A 12794-nucleotide genomic window follows, 5' to 3' on the forward strand; every position below is an offset into this window, starting at 1 on the left:
CAGATACTTGTTGATTGGATAGCCAGTTGGGCATCCATAGATTGTACTCAGATTATTTCACTGCTCTTAATAATTAAAACCCTTAGTTGTTGCACCAGTTTTCCCAAGTTGAGTTTTTCCGGGGACTTTAGTAAAAAATAACTGTGTTAAATTTATTGTGTGTGCCAGTATTTTCTCAGTCTCCAACGCTTTTATTTTCCACAGTATTTTTGTGAAGATTGCAGTGTGATTATTTCATGTGAAAATTTCTGAATCTACACATCAGAAATCCTACTGCAATCATTGGTTTATCATCTCCAACTTGTTTTTACATTCAACAAGTTATTTAATTATTTAAATACTGATGAAAAACACTACTGCAGACTACACTGACATACAGATCATAAACCGAAACAAATATGAGACAAACACACAAGGAACACTGTTATTTTTGGACAAACGTCCTTGGGAAAACCCAATGTGGGAAAACAGTGCAGCAGCTTTAAGGGTTTTCTATTATTAAGCAATAGTTCTGAATACAACTCTGGATGCCCTCTCAGCTATCCAGTTACAGAGATAAAATATATTGGCAGAAACCTAACTGAGATTACCTCACTTCACCCAGAAAAATCTCTCTGATCCGGCAACTGGACTGACTATCCCCGGCTACAACTTCGATGCCCCTTCGTAGTAGCTACATGGAGCACTCTGAGACACTGCGTCAGCTTTGCGCTGCCTCCTCTGCCTCCTAGAGCTCTGACGTCAACCTTCTCGGCTGATCCTGTTGCTCCCCAACTGAATTCGAACTTCTGCAGGAGGGCAGCTCTTCCCCTGCACTGTCACTTCGTCAAGCAATGCGTGGGCCCTTCTGGCCCAGTGTCAGCCTCCCTTGGCTTGCATTGCCTCCTCTGGTTTATCTTTGCCTCTCTATGCCGTGTATTCGGGATCCCGGAGAAGATCCTCCAACCCCAACTATCCCTGCCCCTCTGCTGCAACTCAGATCACCTGTTCGATTTTCTCAGCAAACCACGCCCCAGAAAAATCGAACTAACTGATCAATATGGTGTGTCTCCAACTGACCCTCAAACCTTGTCTTATACTTTTCCTGTTGATGAATCAACGGCCAAGATTAAGTCCCTAATCAATAGCTAAGATTAAAACAAACTTGATCCTCGTCTCTTAGAAGCTTCTCACCCATATTTTTATTAATACCCATTAATATTTTTATTTTCCTAAGTTTAGACTCAGGAACCCATTAAAAATATTAATTATTTTAATAACTCCTCATCCAGGTGGAATTTCTCCAAACAATTTTTGGGTCTTAATGATCTCATGTGTTCTAGCCCCTCCACCAAATTTCGGAGCTAGAGCACATCCGATACTACCCAAAATCAACACTCCCTCTTAGCGAGGAATGTGCTCTAGCAATACTCCCCAATACAAGATCACACTGACCCACGACATCAGTCCTTTGTGCTGCTCATGCTTGGCTTGCTGCCCATGACATTGCCACTGCCACTGTTGCATCTGTACTACAACTCCCTCTAAAAATGTTGCATCATGCTGCCCATAGCAGTGCCACTGCTAACTGTTGCACTGCAACTCAATTAGTGAGAAGTAAGTAACTGAAACTTCACCCAAAAACTGACATGTTGGTCAGTATGGATGCCTCGTGATGTTGAAGCTACCTCTGTTGCTAATTTGTGTTGACCCTCTACTACTATTGCACTGCTGCAATCTGCTCTGTGCCTCTCGCACTGCTACAACATCCACTGTGCTGCTTCAGACTTTGGCACTCTAGCTCTGCCATTGTTGCTCCATCACACCTCGCACCAACCGACACCCGTCATTTTGCTACTATCATTAAGGGCTCCCGTAGCCGTATGTGATCCAAGAGTTTGGGCACCTCAAGGATCCTGCCCCCATGTAGTCCTCCCGACTACAGCTCTATGTCGCCCCACCTCTTCTCCAGAGGTGCATGAGCACTCATGGCACAATCCTCATCATCATCCTCCTTGTCAGCCTTTGCTAGAGCAGCCTTCGAGTCAAAAGCCTCTTCCTTTCCCTTCTTCTGGGGGCACTGAGTGGCGAAATGTCCTAGTTCACCACACCTGAAGCATCTGACCTTGGATATATCCTTTTTCTTCCTTTTCTGCTGCCCATGTTGTCCCGATGATGCGAGAGCTACATCCTCCTCCTCCTCCTCCTTGACCCGGGCTCCTTTGCCGCTACTTCCTGCCTTGGTCAACCTCCTAATCTCTTCTTGTCGAAGAGTTGCCCACATTTCCTCCCAACTAGGGAGAGAAGCTATGCCCAAGATACTCTAGACAAATGTCTCCCAGTCTTCGGTGACTGCATTCAGGGCAGTCCTGACCATGAACTCAGGATCTAGTGTAGACCCCATGAAAGTCAACTAGTCTCGAATCCCTTGCAACCTGAGAAGGAAGGGATCGATCTCTTCTCCCTTCTGCATCTAGTACTGTCTCAGCTAATTCTCCAATAGCATCTTTCATTGAACGGAAATCGCTTGGTACAAGGTGGTCAGTGTTTCCCACATCTTCTTTGCTGTGTCCTTCTCAGCAATGTGTGGGACCACATGATCTTTGACCCCGTCTAGAATCATGCATTTAGCCTTCGCCTAGGCCTCCTCGTACTTCTGCAGCGGATCAGCGTCGACCGGAACAGCAACTACCTTCAAGGCATAGTCCTTGATGCGATTCTTGTCTAGGACTGCCAAGATCTTGGCCTTCCAGATGACAAAATTGGATGCTCCATCCAATCTGTCATGATCCCTTAGTCCATTGATTGCCATCTCTGCTCAAAAATATAGGACTGGTTCTCTTCTCCCTCTCCTGTTGTTAATCCAGCAAGACTCAGATCTGGATTTCTTCGGCGCTAGAAATCCTCTAAGGAACAAGCTCCTCTAGACTCCCTCTGAGTCCTAATTTCCTTCACGAAAATCCTCCAGCCAAATGTCAAATCACTCCTCTCCAATCCTCCTTTGTTGCTGCAACCCGGATCTAGATTTCTTTGGCTAGAAATCTGTCAAGGCAGTGACTCCCTCTACCTCGGCTTTGTCTCCACAGACATTATTCTACACCAACAGCAACAGTGTCCCACTAGCTCCACTGATCGAATCTGCTCTGCTCCTCCAGCCTTGACAACTGACTAATTTGAGCCTCTCAGGCTCTGCGCTGGCCCAAAGAGCTGACGCAGTCACTACGTGAGCTCCTCTCGGGTACTGCGTCACCCTCTACAAGCTCGAAATGCTGATGCAAGCACTGTGTGAGCCTCTACATCACTTCTCTAGCTTTGCGTCACTCCTTCAGCTACTCCTTTGCCTCTGAAACAACGCTGTCACTCGGGACAGTTGCTTCTCTGCAGCAAATTCACTGGATCTCTCGACTGATGTCTTCGGTGTCCTATGATCTGCAATGATCTGATACCATGTCAAAATTTCTGAATCTACACATCAGAAATCCTACTGCAATCACTAGTTTATCATCTCCTACTTGTTTTTACATTCAACAAGTTATTTAATTATTTAAATACTGATGAAAAACACTACTGCAGACTACACTGACATACAGATCATAAACTGAAACAAATATGAGACAAACACACAAGGGACACCGTTATTTTTGGACAAACGTCCCCAGGAAAACCCAATGTGGGAAAACCAGTGCAGCAACTCTGAGGGTTTTCTATTATTAAGCAATAGTTCTGAATACAACTCTGGATGCCCTCTCGACTATCCAGTTACAGAGATAAAATATACTAGCAGAAACCTAACTGAGATTACCTCACTTCACCCGGGAAAAACTCTTTGATCCGGCAACTGGACTGACTATCCCTGGCTAAAACTGCACTGCCCCTTCGCAGTAGCTGCGTGGGCCTGCGTGGAGCACTCTGAGACACTGCGCCAGCTTTGCGTTGCCTCCTCTACTCCTGGAGCTCTGACATTAGCCTTCTCGGTTGATCCTGCTGCGCCCCTGCTGAATTCGGAAATCTTTAGGAGGGCAGTGCTTCCCCTGCGTTGGGACTGCATCAAGCAATGCGTGGGCCCTCCTAGCCCAGCGTCAGCCTCCCTTAGTCTGCACTGCCTCCTCTAGTTTATCTTTGCCTCTCTCTATTGTGTATTCGGGGTCTTGGAGAAGATCCTCCAACCTCAACTATCCCTGCCCCTCTGTTGCAACTCAGATCACCTGTTTGATTTTCTCAGCAAACCACACCCTAGAAAAATCGAACTGACTGATCAATATGGTGTGTCTCGAACTAACCCTCAAGCCTCCTCTTATACTTTTCATGTTGATGAATCAACGACCGAGATTAAGTCCCTAATCAACAGCTAAGATTAAAATAGACTTGATCCTCATCTCTTAGAAGCTTCCCACCCATATTTTTATTAATACCCATTAATATTTTTATTTTCCTAATTTTAGACTTAGGAACCCATTAAAAATATTAATTATTTTAATAACTCCTCATCCGGGTGGAATTTCTCCAAACGATTTCTAGGTTTTGGAGATCCCATGTGTTCTAACCCCTCCACAAAATTTCAGAGCTAGAGCACATTCGATGCTACCCAAAATCATCATTTCATTGTTGTCGTAGTAATAAATTGTTAATTAATTTACAGTGACAACAAATGCTGCAATAGGATTTAGTGGTGAAATTTTCACATGCTATCAGAGCGATTTTGATCAAACAGGGAAGCTCAGAAGCAGAGGCAAAAAATTGTTGTTCAGAGAGAGCAGCAAGACAAATTTCTGGAGGTTGCGCAAAACTTAAGCCAGGCAATTCGAGTTGCTTGAGAAAGTTTGATTTTTCATTGCAAGTGAGCAGGAAAATTTGGCTTGCCATTTCGAATGATTCCAACAAGCAGAGGGAGCAGCAATCCAATATTTTCGTTGGGAAAATTCCTTGTTTGGGCGCAGAAGGGTTTCGCAGTAGTAGAATCAGCATCGGGTGGAAGAGAAAGGCATGCACAAAGAGAATTTCTCTCAGAGGGTTTCTAGCCTAGAAGTCTGATTTTCCCAGTTGTAGTTGGCAGTTGTTGCAGGTAGTTTTTCTCACTCCAAAAGGGAGTGCGAATCGCAGATTCAGTAGCGAAGCAGAGGAAGGGGGAGATTTTTGACCAAGTTCAGATATGGCCACATCTAGGGTTAGAGATCATGATAGGTTGGAGGGAGCCTCCAACTTTGTCATCTGGAAGGCTAGGATGTCCTTCCTTCTGGATGAACATGGCCTGAAAGCCTATGTAGATAATGTGGTGCCAGTTCCTCAAGATGCAGATCAGCCGAAGGAGTACCCTAAGGAGATGGAGAAGGCGAAGCGGTTGATCCTGGATGGAGTCCAGGACCATATAGTCTCGCATGTATTTGGCAAGACCACTACCAAGAAGATGTGAGACGCTATTGTCCAGCTATATCAGAACACTTCCGCGCAGCAGAAGATGTTCCTGCAAGAGAAGCTGAGAACCATCAGGATGTTGAAGGGTGAAGGCATTGATTCCTTCCTCACTAGGATTCAGGAGGTTCGTGATCAGCATGCAACCATTAGGGAGGCACCTCATCTAGCAGAGCTTGTACGGTTGGCACTAAACAGTGTCTCATAGGAGTGGCAAGTCTTTGTCCAAAGTATCTTGGGCCGAGACACATTACCTAGATGGGACAGGATGTGGTCAGACCTACAGCAGGAGGAGTTGAGGCGAGCTCTATTAAAGAGCACCATCAACAGAAGCAGCAGCAAGGGCACAAAGGGTGAAAAGGAAGAGGAGAATGTGGTTCTAGCATCAAAGGGACAGGGTGAGAAGAAGAAGAAGAAGAAGGACCTATCTAAGGTCAAGTGTGGCAAGTTTGACCACTACAGTACCCAGTGCCCTCTTAGGAAGAAGGACAAGTAGGAAAAGTAGGACCAAGCGACAGTGTCCGCAGAGGTAGATAAGTTGTCCTCCAAGTTGGAGGAATATTTTTCCATGATAGCAACTATGCGTCCAGGAGTGAGGTGGGGCGATATGGAGCTATAATCCCAAAGTTACAAAAGGTTGGGCAGGGTCCATTGAGGTGTCCTCATGGATCATTACCTTGCTACAAGGGCCCACAGTATTAAGTAGCGGGATGGATCAGTGCCAGTGATGTTGTCAGATTCCAAAGTGACAGTTGCAAACTAGTTGCAGTCAAATGATGAGGATCGCAGATGCAATGTTGACAGTAGAGCAAGTGGCTCAGTGCAGAGTTAGCAGCAGCGCAGATTCTTCAATAAACAGTGCAAAGGCTAGTAGCAGTCAAACGCTCAAGTGACAGATGAATCACAAATACACATTTGATTCAGTATTTTGGATGCTTCTCAGTTGCAGTTGTAGTAGCAGCAACAACAGTTGATAGGGAGTTGCAGTACAGATGCATAGTTGGTAGCAATATAGCAGTGTCAAGTTGTCAACAGCAACACAAATGCAGCATCAGAATTGCGCATTGGTTGGTGGGCAGTGGCAACGAGTCACAATGGCCAGACATCAGCAGCGTGACAGAGGGTGATATAGAGACAAGGGTGTTGTAGAAGTAGTGTAGCAATAGAACACCTTCCTCGCTAAGAGAGAGTGTTAGTTTTTGTAGCATCGGAAGTGTTCTAGTCTCGAAACTTTGTGGAGAGGCTAAAACATAGGGGTTCTCCATAACCCAGAAATCATTTCTGGAAATTCCACCTAAAAGTGTCTCAGTTAGATTATTAGCCGATTTTTAAATATTTCCTAAGTCTAAACTTAGGAAAAGGGGTTAATTAATTAGTATTAATTGAGAAAGGTGTGAATTATCTAGAAACTCACACAGATCAATCTGGTAATAATCTCAACTATCGATTATGTTTTAATCTTTTTCGTTGGAGTCCCAACTGGAGATTATAAGAGGTTGATGGGTAGATGGAGAAAACACACTTGAGATCGATTTCCTTGGGCAGTGCGATTTTTCCAGAGAGCAACAACATTCTCCTGGAAGAGTTTGAGCTAGAGAAGGGAAGCAGAGACAAAGAGGGGCAGGGACAGTGATCTAGTGGAAGTTTTCCAGATCCGGAGAGGCAGTAGCAAGTGGCAAAAGTATTCCATGTAGAAGTTGCACAAGGGCTATGCAGAAGCTTCAGCGGAGTAGTTCAATTTATCTAGAGAGGAAGTCAATTCAACTTCCAGAGGCCATGAAAGTCTTCCAGAGGCTCGAAGAGTCACTTCCTACAGCAGAGACAGGCAGGACGGCTTGATCAGAGGCTGAACACAGCCACACATGCGAGAGGCAGCACAAGGACTGCGCAAAAGGCCTACGCAAGGGTTTGGATGACTAGATTTTCTAGAGGAGCTAATGTCGAGATCGCTTGTGGAGTGAGAGAATTTTCTCTCTAATTACTTTGTTAGACACTTGTTGATTATATATCTAGCTAGGCATCCATAGATTGTACTCAAATTATTTCACTGTTGCTTAATAATAAAAACCCTCAGCGATTGCACTAATTTTCCCAAGTTGGGTTTTTCTGGGGGCTTTAATCCAAAAATAATTGAGTTAAATTTATTGTGTGTGTGCCCGTATTTTCTCAATTTCCAACGCTTTTATTTTCTACAGTATTTTTGTGAAGATTGCAGTGTGATTATTTCGTTGTTGCCATGGCAATAAACCATTAATTAGTTTACAGTTAGAAGAAATAATTCCAGCTGATGCAATAGGATTTCAATGGTGAAATTTCACAATCAACATACTCTTAGACCAATGCCTTATCCTACAAGGGTTAATTGAGTCTTTATGGCACAAATTCGAAGGAAAGATATTAAAGGAGTAAGAAGGATGCCTTAGGGCATCCACTTTTAAAACCCTAGCTATTGCTCTTTTAAGGGGAGAAATTAAGTATAGAGTCTGCACATATAGAGTTTCCCTGTAGGCCTTGGAGAGGGCAATTTCACATGTAATATTGAAGAAAAAGTTCAGCAATGATAAAGAATTTAGTCATAGAACAATTGAAACCTTACTTTAAACATTAAAGCATGAAAAATACCAATAATAGACAATAAACTTACAACAATCCTCCATAAAAGCACTTCTTTCAATCCCACAACAAGTCTCCAAGCAAAAATCACATCCTTTAGCAAGTAGCATCCATAAATATCACATTTTGCCCAACGTAACAAAGAAAGGCTAGCTCACACTCTCTTAAAGAAGAATAGAATGCAATGTGTGATGATCAAAAAACAAAATGAGGGGAGGCTCTATTTTTATGAGGCCTATCCCACTCATTTTTACAATAAATCAACTAATGAAGCCTTATTGACAAGTTTACATTAATTGTTCCATCAGAAAGAGGTTATAAGCCAACTTCATAGCTTAAAAACACAAGTGCCATAAAATGCCCACACGTGTGGGAGAAAATCCTCCTCAAGCATGATGATATCCTCCAAATGAGCTCTAGAAGCCACAAGTGTGATATGGCTAATGAGCACTCCATACTCCAAGATGCATCTCAAATATCATGTGCAAGTCTCCAAAGTGACTCTATGCCAACACGTCATGTCCATGGGGCCTTACGTCACCCTCAAACGAGCAAGAGGGGAGACGTGGCACTCTAACTCAAGCATTGGGGCTCCAGAGTGATGTGCAAGACCTCCCCTATCATCTTAAGAATGACTATCATTCAAGCACTAGAACAAGTGATGCCCATCAAATAGTGTCAAGGCTAGCCTGGGGACTCCTAGGTCCACTGGGCACATCATCAATATCTCCAACACCAAGCTTCATGGGCTCAGTGTTTTAGCATCTGGGGGTCCCTCGATGTGTCAAGCATCCTATTGGGGTCATCTAGCAACCCAACGCTCTGCTCTAGATAGGAAATGTTGCATCAACAAGGTCACTCTCTCTCTTTGCAATGGGTAAAACGACCTTTGTTGTTTTGCTGAGAAGGTGGGCCAATCACCTCAATAAGCCTTTGTAGTTGTGATGAGAATTGTTGCCGCCTAAATCCACACCTAGGATTATTGTGGAGAAAATCTTTAGCTCAACTTGGTGCGGCCTTGGTGGCAAGTTTTGAGTTGAGTTGTTGTCACTCAATTCTCAATTCTCAATTCCTTCGTCTAGGCTAACTCCTAGCAAAGCCAAGGGGGTGGAGCCTATAAAAATAACTAAGGCTCAACTAATCTATGCAAGATAAATTAAGTTCTAGGAGTTAAAATTAATGACCAAGATACATCCACAATGTAAATGCAACCAATGAATTTAGAGCATCAATTTCATGAGCATATCAATAACCATCTACAAGTAAGTATTGCAATAAATGAACAAGTAGACCAGTGCCAATATGTAAAATACTTGCAAAACAAATAATCCAAGTAAAAGGTGATAAATGTGACAACGAAGCTTGGAAATAATTGCTCAAGCGATATATGCCCAAAAGAAATGCTTTGGAAATAAATGAAATGTGTGTACTTGAAAGAAATGACGATTGCTTCAAAAATAGATAAACTTTGCAAGGTAAGGAAGCAAATGAAGTGAAAATTCAAGCACTAAGGTTGCAAGATAAATGTAGTGAAATGCTCTTGGTTTATTTTAAGTTAAGTTAGTTTGGTTAGTTGTAAGATCTAAAACAAGTTTCAATTGAGCTTCTTCCCCGTACCTTATCCTCACCAGGGCCTTGATCTTAGAATAAGGAGTCAACATGGGAAGAAGGGTCCCTAAGTCACTACTTCAACCAACAATGTTGGAGGTAAGTTAATTATTGCAAAATGGAAAAAACCGCTATTGAAAGATTGAATCTAATCTAGAGAGTTGCTTGCAAAGTAAAGTAATGCTTGAAATGCAAAACAAAACAACTAAATTAGATATTAAGTGAGAAGAGACTAAACTAGATTAATGCAATAAAGTAAGAAATGAGTGAGTTGTAAGAAACGAATAAAGCACAAGTTAACCAAGTTGCACGAAATAATAGAAAGGATTGCTTTAGAGAGACTAAATGCATAAATAAGGATTAGCCACCTATTTAGTGTGATTAGGGTATTCTACTTTAGTTTAGCAAAACAACAAGCAATCACTAAAACATCACAAGAGAGACTTCCCCAAATGGGGAAGGGGGGATGCCTAGGGGAAAAATCCCCTAACTACCAAGAAAAATAATTTCTTTATTAGATCCCTCTTATAGAATGAGGGATGTAGAGATGTGATGTTACAATGGATCCCATTGGGAAAGGGATTTTGAAGAAGAGTTTTGGAGAGAGAGCTTACAGCAAGAGCCCCTTAAAGGGATCAAATGCTCTCTTCCAAATAGTTACAAGTTAAAAAGGAGTTACAAAATGGATCTCTCTTATAGAATGAGGGATGAAAGATTTAGTGAGAAAAACTTATAGTAACCCCTCTTTTAAGAAAAGGGGCAAATGCTTTGCTCTAAAACGTTGGAAATTAGAAACAATTACATGAAGTTACAATTGGCCTTTGGGAAAACACAAAAAGAACCTTCTTTTACAAAAATGTTCAACATCTTCCTTGAAAAATCCTTGAATGAAAAGGCCCCTTAAAGGGGTTTACAAGGAGGAATGGTGGTTTATAATTGGTTGTCCAAGGATGGTATTTTGATTGCTTCAAGCTTCAAAGATTTGGCACGATCCACAAGTTTTCCTTCTTGCACTCAATGGCCTACAAAACAAATCAGCAAAATGCAAAGTGAAAGATGCCAAGACACTTTGGACATCCACAATGTTAGTAGCAACCTTGATCAAAATGAAAACTACAATCAAACTCTAGATTAAATGAAATGAAATCCTTTGACGATAATCAACTTGTCATTCCTCAAATCTTTAACAAGGAACCTATCCGGCCAAAATTCGATAATTTTACCAATCTATGTCAATTGGGAAACCAACAATAGATTTGTGTTTAAACTAGGCACATGACAGACATTCACAATTTTGCCATGTCGACAAGGTATGTCACCGTGACTAGCAATGTTGAGACAAAAATCATCTACTACATAAATATTTATAGCTTTATCCAAAGAGAAAAACAAAGAAGCGTCCCTTGCATATGTTGAGTGCAGCCAGAGTCGACTACCCATTCATTCTGCGTGGTGTGACCGTGCAATGCTTGAGTTTCAACTAAGAAGGTGAAGTTGTCACCCAACCAACTAGTCAATCTTTCAACTAAGAGGTTTACTTCAAGTTGTCTAACCCCTTCTCCTCTAAGTCATCACGCTTCTTCTAATAGGTTTTCTCACCATGTCTTGACTTTCCACAATAGTGACATGTCAGCTTCTTTCAATTCTTCCTGGTTGATACTAACCCATCAATCTTCCCTTTAGCTTTCTAGTCGAGGCATTCCAGCCTACTTCCTCTCTCCTTCTGATTCGAGTTTCCCATTCCTTTGAGCAAGTCATCCGAGTGATTACTACCAAGCTTTCCTTCATCAAGCAACCTTTGTTAGTCCTATTACCGCAAAATCTAGCAGGTCTAGTGCAATGCCTCACTAGGCAACCTAGGTATTATGCAACAAGAGATCAACTACCACTATCACAACAATGGCTTCTCTACAGTGGCTTAGTGGTGGTAATTATCCCCACAAGGGAAGCTTCCCTACAAAGATCACCAACAAGATATTTAACAAAAGAGGGCCCAAGGGTTATGCAAGGAGTCTACTAATTGAAGGAAAAGATATTGGCCAAGCCTCGAAAGATTGAGATAATAGTTGTCAAGATCAAGTACACTTTCCTAAGACCTTTATAATTTAGGAGAAGGAACTAAAATGACCACCAAAAGCTATTCTAGTGCCTTCACTCAATTGGGCAATGGAGTCAATGATGATGAGGTCAAAGATAGACAAATCTAGATGAGCTAGGTGGGGGACTAAGAAGCCTCTCTTAGAAACCCTAACAACTTTCTTTAAGTGGAGATTTAAGATCAAAGGAGGCATACACAAAGTTCCTTTAATGGATTCTTGAAAGACTAATTTTGCAAAGCATAAAGAAACAAGATTTCATAAAAAGATATTGCACTTTTTAATATGGCACAAAGAAACCCTAATTTCATAAATTTGCATGCAAAATGGAAGAAAATCAACAATAAACTTACACCATTCAATGAAAAATCACTTCATCAATTCAAGACAAGTCTCCTCATGCAAAAATATCCCTCCCAAGACAATTTTCTCCACCAAGATTAAAATTGCGTCCAAGAGAAAAGAACAAGAGAGCTAGTGAATATTTCTTAAGAGAGAGAAGTTTTGTGAATGTGTATGATCCAAGTTGCTCCCCTCTATTTATATGAGAATAACCAAGTCACTTTTCATTAATTTACAAGTAAAAGCCCTAAATTTTTACTTGAGCATTCAATTAGGACTAAAGGCCACAAGCCAACCTTAGGATAGTTTTAAAACATTATAAATACATCAAAATTTCCCATGTGTGGAAACAAAGGCTCTCCATGATGATGCCATCCTCTCAAAATGGACAATATCCATCAAGCAAGTGACAAAGAGGCTCATGAGTGCTCCTCACTCTAAGAAATCACCCAAGTGCATGGGTATATCTCCAAATAACTCCATGGCGTCATCTCCAAGAAGGCTCACATCACGTTTCTAGGGCACATGGGGGTGATGTGGCATGCTTTGAGGCAAGGCGTTGGCACATGGGCATGATGTACTAGCCCTCCCAAGTCAGCTCAATGATAGCCATCCTCATCTAGGCTCTAGAACAAGGCAACGTCCATCAAACAAGGTCAAGGCCAACTTGGGGGCATCCTAGGTTCATCTAGGCACATCATCAATCAAGCCAACACCTTTGCTTCTTAATACATCGTTCCAACATCT

This window comes from Pinus tabuliformis, chromosome 9 (assembly GCF_031772625.1).
Source record: "Pinus tabuliformis cultivar Carrire ecotype Pingquan chromosome 9, CPIR1, whole genome shotgun sequence".
Lineage (NCBI taxonomy): Eukaryota > Viridiplantae > Streptophyta > Pinopsida > Pinales > Pinaceae > Pinus > Pinus tabuliformis.